Below are 8359 nucleotides of genomic sequence, written 5' to 3' on the forward strand. Positions count from 1 at the left end.
TAAATCAAACAGCAAACGAGATGTTTATGTTGAGATGTTTTTAAGAGAATGATTATGCTTATGAATACTGTGGTGACATTCACTTTTATTAAGAAACAATATTGTTCCACTGTGCTTGGACTCAGTCGGTTTGTCTTTTTGGAAATAACCTCTCCGGCTTTGGAGAAAACTCTTTCACATGGTACTGAGGAGGCACAAGCATCCCACAGCAAGCCTGTAGAGGTTTGGATATATGCACCTCTGCCTCTCCTAGTACTGGAGGGGATCCTATGTTCTGCTGATGTTCAGTTCTGCCAGGTATCTCTGTACTTCAACTGTGGCATCAGCAGTGACATTATGAGTTTTTTCTGGCCTCCATGAGCTTGGCATCAAAATGACACCACAGTTTGTTTCCTGAGAAGCAAAAACAGATCATATGAATGAGGTCATAACTCTGAAATGGACTTTAAACCAATGCAAAAATACTAACCAGGTCTTTCAGTTACAGCATCCTGTGATGTTGAAGCTGCAGCTGGGGTTGAATGTGACTGTCTAGATCCTATTACATTGGCACATTCAAAGGCGAGTCGTTTTATTGCTTCATCTGCCTTTGTTGGGCTAAAGAAGCCAAGTGATTTGTATCATGGGTTTAGCAGCATTGCCAGTGATATAATGCTCATGCTTTGGATTTTGTGGAGCTTTTCCATAAGGAGCCTGATGAGGTGCTCTCCCAGTTCCCTAGCTACTGGGACCATTGCCTTTGCTGCCTCTTCCTGGAAGATCTTTTCAACCATTTTCAATAATGGCACCTCTTTGAACCAGATACCTTTTTCTCTTCTTACAGCTCCACAGTGGCCTTGTGAAAAGAATACAGTATAGACAGGCACCCACAAACATTACTCTACACATCAGAGCTCAGCGCAGGAATGTCAATTTGTAAACCCGCCAAATCTGCCCCCACAGGCTCCCTGAGTTCCACTAATCACGCCAACACGTTGTTTCAACCTCAGTTTCTTTTTTTTAAGTTTTCCCATATGCTCTTGAACGAGGTCCAACTTCTCCTTTAACGATAAAACAGTAAACATTACACATGTAGCAATATGAAACACTATGTAAACAATGTAAAAATAATGTTACTAACTTTGGCAGTTGTGCTGCTTCTAAAATAGCCCACCAGCTTCCTTGACTTTGTACGAATAGCAGATAGCACTGGGGTTAGTTCAAGAGCCTTTTTAACAACTATATTCAGGGTGTGAGCAATGCAGAGTGCATGAGGCAGTTTCAGCTATTTGCCACAGACAATCATATTAGATGTGCCATCAGTAACCAGACATGTGACTTTATTTTATTCCCCATTCTTCCATAAGAGAGGATTTCACACAGGCCAAATTTTCAGCCGTATGCGCCTGCAGGAATTTCACAACACCGAGTAGTGTAGACTTCAGAAATGTGTTGTCATCTATAAAATGGCAGGTCACAGCCAAGAAGGCATCCACATTAAGAGATGTCCACATGTCTGCTGTCAAACTTACTGCAGGAACTTTCTGGACCTCAGCTTTGGCCTTCTCTTTCTCTTGTTGACATTTGGCCTCAACCATGGGCTTTACAGTCTAAAGGGAAGGAAGAAAATAAAGATATATTTTTTAATACTACTCTCATAATATATCCATGTCACCACACATACCTTCCTAGTTGGGAGAATATAAGTTGAATCCAAGTTTGCTACCAAGTCCCTGAAGCGTTTATCCTCAACTATGCTAAATGGCTGTGTGTCTCTAACTATCATGGGGACCAAAGCCTCATCCAGCTCTTCCTTTCTGGTCACTGCTTTGTAAAGATTAGATTATACTTTGTCACCAAAAAATACAGTACTCACCAATGAAATTCACTTCATAATCCAATCCAAACTGCAAATAACATGTAAGGTGCAGAGAATAATGCAATATATATATTTATGTATATACCGTATATACACATTTTATATACATGTGCATAATAATGTTAACACCTTGTGACAACTGATAAATAAGCCAAATGACACTCGCAAGGGTGACAGTAGGAAAAACTCATTGGAATGGTGGAAGGAACTTGGAAGGTGTCAGACTCAAAAGGGAATAAACCTGGCCAGAGATGAGTTGGGTAGAGGATGGCTGACAAATTGTAAGCATGAAAGATACACTACAGCATTCCTACACAAAGACATCATAGGAGATAGAAACAGAGCACAGTTCACCTGGATAGATCACCTGGGTAGAAATACAGTAACTCATTATTATAACAGTACAAAGAAATGAAATGTGGATCATCCAGGTGAGGTTCATCTGCTAATTTGCACATAAATATTGTTTGTGACAGTGCAGAATGTTGCAGGTAAATGGAGGGCAAGGTGCTGTCATTTTAAGCATTTTAAGGCAGGTCCAGGAAGGAGAAACCCCAGCAGGTAGGAAGAGTTAGTGGGGAGCACAGATAGCACAGCACTCCAGAATCATGTACTGGAGCATGGTGTGTCCACTGGGGGGAGGTGGGGTGGTTCGAAGAGCATAAAAGACTGTTGTTAATGCAAAGATTCATTTAGACCTTTCATTTGGACTGTTATTCTTTTTTTAGGGGGCGGGGGTGGGTGGGGTGTATTTAATTAAATAATAACGAAAAATTAATAGATGAATTCATACCAATTCAAATTCGCTGGTAAAGAAATAATTTATTTTGAGAGTGATGTTAAGGAATTTTAAAATGTTAATGATAATTTCATATTAGAATAATTCTAACATCTACGGGATGATCTGAGGGTTAAAGAAAAAAGAGGTGGACCTTATGGGCAATAATGCAAAAGTCATTATTGTAGTACAAGACCCTTTCTTCTAGCTAAGTCATCTGCTGCATCATGTAGAATTCTAAAGACAGAAAGTCTTTATTCTGCCATAAAATAAAACTGAAGGGGGAAACATACTTTGAGTTGGTACCAGTAGTTATTGATTGTACACAAAGTCCAGTATAGCATCCAAATGTAATCAAGAGATATCTGTTGGTAGCTGAACATCTCCAACTCGTACAATGCAATGTTTCTTCTTTGTGTCAAATGAACTTAACAATTCAAACATCCATAACTGGCTGTGTTTCTTGCCAACATACTGGTGTTTGGACTTATGGGATTACATGTCTGTTGCCTTCAATATCTTAGTTGGTAGAGTGGAGGACTGTAGAATTTAAAACTGTTATCCTTAGTCTGTCAGTTAAAATCTGACTCAAAGGAAGTTTGTTTTTTCACATACAAGCTTCTTTTTTAAGTGAGCAAAAGGAGCGTCCCCTGACCAGGAATCAAGCCCAAGCCGCAGTGGTGAAAGTGTTGAATCCTAGCCACTCACCCACCAGCAATAAAGCTCAGATGCTTCTGACAAACATTTTTCAAACTCTGTATTCCTAGTATACTGACGATGTTTGTATGCATACTGGACTTGGTATGCATGAGCATTAGGAGGTCATAAAGAGAGGTATTCATATTTCTTTTTATTCCACATAAAAATTAAGTTTGAAAGAGAATCCTAGCCACTAGCTCACCAGGGATAAAGGTGACAGTTTCCTCTGACATGAACATGAGCTACATTGGTAACATTTTGATCGAAACCAGGCAAAAGTATTTAGTCACTAGCTGAAATAGCTCAGCTGGGTGAGTGTTAGATTGAATATCAAAAGACTCCTAGTTCAGTCCTGGGTTTTGGTAGCTGTGCAAGACCAAGCTCCTCATCAAATTGTCCTCTTTTTAAGAATATTTCATAAACTTTTACATTCCTTTCCTAAAAACGAATGACATTACTGTTTTTACGCTATTGTTAGAAGTCATAGTGTAATAGTGCTCTAGACTTTGAATTCAGTGATCCTACTTAAACTTTAGTGGAATTTGCACTTCCTTATGATATGTTTCCTCACTGCACAGAGAGCCATTTGAACATTGGCTTCTGTATAAACGCTTTTGAAATGTTTTTCATTAGTTGTCTACTGGCCAAACCACTGGACAAGGGGAGGGTAGGTGTCAGCTTGCATGTATGCTTGTGTTGGTATCCTGGTTCACACACTCCCTGTGTTTTCATGGAATGGGGCCTACCTCAGCTTCCTTTGGCTCATGGATGGGCTTTGTCCTACCAAAAAAGGTGATGCAAATAAGTCATCTGCTTACTAAAGTTCTTGAAAATCACACTCTGCGAAGAGGCATTGCATAATGCAAAAAAACCTTCAGAAACAATACACTCTAATGACAGCAACCAACATACTTAATACAGGAGTGACCTCAGGGGTGACCTCATCCAAAGGCCACAACAGGAACAACAGGCTTAAGAAGGGACACATGAAATGACCTCAAAACACAAAAGTGAGCAGGTAAGTTGAGTTGATATGTGACTTCATTAATGTGCTTGGTAATTTCATATGGACCGATATACTTGGGACCTAACCTGCGACATGACCCCGGCTTGCGGAAGTCCTGTGTAGAGAGCCACACTCTGTCACCAGGTTGGTATATCGGGTTCTCCCCTCTGTGCCTGTCCGCAATTTCCTTATACATTCAGAGAGCTCATACAATACACTGATCTGTTTCCTCCCATACCCTTTCGCTCCGCTGCATCCACTCATCCACAGCGGTGAAACCAGCTGATATGGAAGTCCATGGGACATTTGAGGCTGATAACCTAAAATACAATAAAAAGGAGTCAAGCCAGTGGATGAACTAGTAAGTGAATTTTGGGCCATTTCTGCCAATAAGAGGAACTTGGACCGGTCTGATGGATTGTTCATATAAAAACAATGTAGGAATTGGCCATTTGACTGTGGATGTAAAACTAATAGCTACCCCGATGTGTTCAATATAGGAAGCCCAAACTCGAGATGTGAATTGATGTCCCCAATATGATATTATGTCCTCTGGGATGCCAAATATACGGAACACCTGGTTAAACAAGGCTTCCACAGTTTGGCAGGCTGTAGGCATACTCGGAAACACAATGAACCACACACCCCTGGAGAATCCATCAACTACAGTGAGGACAGAGAGGTCAGTAACGCAATCTAAGGTGATGTGAGACCAAGGACTTTCTGGTACGGGAAGAAGCATGAGCTTTCCTGTGGGTAGGGTCTTAGGCATCTTGCTTTGACTGCAAATTGAACATGAAGAAACATACTTATAAATATCGCTTGTCATAGCCCTGAACCAGCGAAGAATGAGCCCACTTCAACAGATGGTCACAGCACAAGGTAGGTAATGTTTTCCCGACAGACATTCCATTGGGATGACTGTGTCTTGTATGGCTTGTTTATTCCATCATCTATTTTATATACACTTGTCTATTTAATCATCTATTGTAACTTGGACTTGTCGTATCGTTGTGAAAGTACAGCTCCTTCCCCGATGTTAGCAGCATCAGCTTCCACGACAAATGGAATGGAAGGATCAGGATGTCGACGTATGCTAGTCGTGGTAAAAGCTTCTTTCAGTTTCCTGAATGCTTGATCAGCCTCCTGATTCCAAAGTAGCTTGGTCATTGCTCCTTTCAGGAGGGCTGTGAGAGGAGCTGCAATGCTGCTAAAATTCCATATGAAGCATCGGTAAAAGTTTGCAAATCCCAAGAATCTCTGGAGTTTTTTAACTATAATAGTAATGGGCCACTGGAAGATGGCTTTGATCTTCTTATCATCCGTAGTGATTTCACCATGGCTGATCACGTATCCTAGAAAAGTTATAGTTGGAAGGTGGAACTCACATTTCTTTCCCTTTACAAACTCAATAAACTTTTACTCTTTACTACTCAATGCATAAAGCTGTCTGTGTTTGATGTGCTCTCATTTTCCCACCACATCCATTTAGCAGTACTTCTGAATAACCGAAATGGCTTAAAACAGCTGAGGGGATGTTTGAAACTGAGTGATAAGATGTTCAGCAATTTATATATGATAATACAAGGCAATAAATTAAATTTGGCTGAACTGGACAATAGTACCTGGCATGAAAAGTATGTCGTAAAGAGAGTAACAAAAAACTCAACCTCTCACCTCGCGCTCTGAGATGTCTCCGTCACTGTCTGTAGTGTCCTCTAGGATACTGCTGCCCTCACTAAAGTGTGTCACCCTGACCGGGTCAAACATCTCTTGAACATAATAACTACACAATGGAAAATCAGCTTCAAGTGCTGCACTGAGCAAGAGTGCACTGTAAATGGCCAGATATAAATGGCAATGTCAGTAGTAAATTTATATATGCAGTCATGGAACAGGACCTAGCTGTAGAGCACAGCTTTAAGGTGCATATTATGATGTGCTCTTACCAATCATCCTCCTGGCTGTGTCTTGCTCTTTTGGCCAAATGTTTCTCTTCCAAAGCAGACAGACCAGACTTGCTGCATATTACTCCGTGCACTATAAACAAACCACATGTATAATGCCTTGTAAACAATGGAACAAGGGAAATTTGAATTGTGACTACTGTGTTAAAGGGGCGGATAAGGCAACCCACCCAAACCCCCCCGAAAGCTGTTCTGTTATCTCTAATTGCTATGCAATAGTCCTGTGATTAACTCAAAGGCTGGAGAAGTTTCACCTTTCTCTACTTGAATCCTGAAGGCTGTTCGGTTCTGTCGCCCACAATCCATCCTGTGTAATTAAACATTCACATCATAACTCGACCCCGTGCAATAGGGCAAACTCACTCGGATGGGGGAAAGGATCACAGACTACCTGTACTGCTGCCGCAACTCTGCGGCCATTCCAACAACATCCACATACATTCCAGCAACATCCTATTATAGGACACAGTGGGCTTAAGTACACCCATTTAATAGCATGTTGGACCTTCTTTGGCCTCCAGAACTGCAGCAATTCTTTCTGGCATAGTTTCCACTATGTGCTGAAAATACTCTGCAGGAATCTTGGTCCAATCTTCATAGGATATTTTCTCTCAAATTACATGGAGGGACTGACATGTTCTAAACTGCCTGTTATACTCTTACAGCCGCTTTGAAATACAAAAAAACCATATTTATCTTCCACTCCACTCAAGGATGGCCACACTTGGAATTTCCCTTGGCACATTTAAAACATTGTGTGAGCCAGATAGCTTCTGTTTTCAACCTTCCAATGCTCTGAGTATTAGTGTTCCATGCATATGAGATGCTTCAACACGTCCATGCGTGTTGTAAAGAAACACAGTGTAAGCAGTATTAATGAAAGTGCATCTCTACCTCAAACTCACCAGTGTAACAATTACAGTTTGTGAAATCTAGTTTTAAATGGCGATCAGCCTTCTTAACAAATCTCCAATAACAAATAAGCAGAACTCACCTTGTTAAGTGTTTGTGTTTGTTTGTGTGTGTGTGTGTGTGTGTGTGTGTGTGTGTGTGTGTGTGTGTGTAGTTTTAAGCATAGCAAGGCACTTCAGGGTTGCCAGGTGGAGCCTTCCTGAAGACCCTGATACTGAAACAGCATTAAAAGCTGCAATGGCACTGTAGTTGTATTTATCTGCACTAATACAGTTTTGAACTATTGCACTCTTACATACAGTAAGTTTCTGTGTACCGGTGTACATTTCTGTGTACCTTTAGTAAATAAAGGGATTCTATTCTAATATTACAAGTGCTAGAAGTGCTGAAACTGCAAACAGTGAAGAAACCAGTGGAGCTTAATGACTGGTCAGATGAAGAGAGTGAAGTGAGGAGTTTCCTTCAGTGTCTGCCATGTCCCAGCTGAGGTGAGTGTGAAGCTTTTATTAGTACTATAGGAGTTGTGTTTAACTTTGAAACTGATGGTGTCACAGCCATTTGTGGCCGAGAGTCTAGAAGAGCATAATTGGCTGTACTCTTAGGGAGAGAGGGAGTGGCATACGCTCTCTCCCCTGTCAATTACAGAGACACCGTGCAATCAAGGGCGTCTATAAGTTCACGCGTCAGAAGGGGGAGGAAAAGACTATTTTCTGAGTACTTAGAATAACATTCCGTATTTTTTGGAGAACATTTTCTAGAGTGTTTTCATGTAGAGAGAGAAATGAGTGCCTAAAATGTCAGAAACATTAAGGAGACAAATGGGAAATATATAACAGCTCTTTCCATGTGTTAGTGACACCAGCGTTCCCTCTTTTCCCAGATGGTAAAAAAGAGCCCTGACTCTTGCAAACTTCATTTTTTTGTAGAACAAAGAGAAAGATGAATAACTCGCTTTATGGCCTTTTTCCACTCATGCATACCAAGTCCAGTATGCATCCAAACATTGTCAGAATAGTAGGAGTGCAGACTTTGAAAAATGGTCTTGTCATGTAAACTTAGCAGCTTTGTCCCTGGTTGTCTAGTGGTTAGGATTCGGCGCTTTCACCGCCGCGGCCCGGGTTCGATTCCCGGTCAGGGAA

The 8359-nt window shown here is 41.0% G+C and overlaps 1 non-coding gene across 1 annotated transcript; it reads left to right on the forward strand.

The window, feature by feature from the left end:
• Window positions 1–8287: 8287 nt before the first annotated feature.
• Window positions 8288–8359, forward strand: trnae-uuc (transfer RNA glutamic acid (anticodon UUC)). The gene has a single exon. It is a non-coding gene; the product is annotated as a tRNA-Glu (tRNA).

This window comes from Electrophorus electricus, chromosome 5 (assembly GCF_041902795.1).
Source record: "Electrophorus electricus isolate QZ-2024a chromosome 5, ASM4190279v1, whole genome shotgun sequence".
Lineage (NCBI taxonomy): Eukaryota > Metazoa > Chordata > Actinopteri > Gymnotiformes > Gymnotidae > Electrophorus > Electrophorus electricus.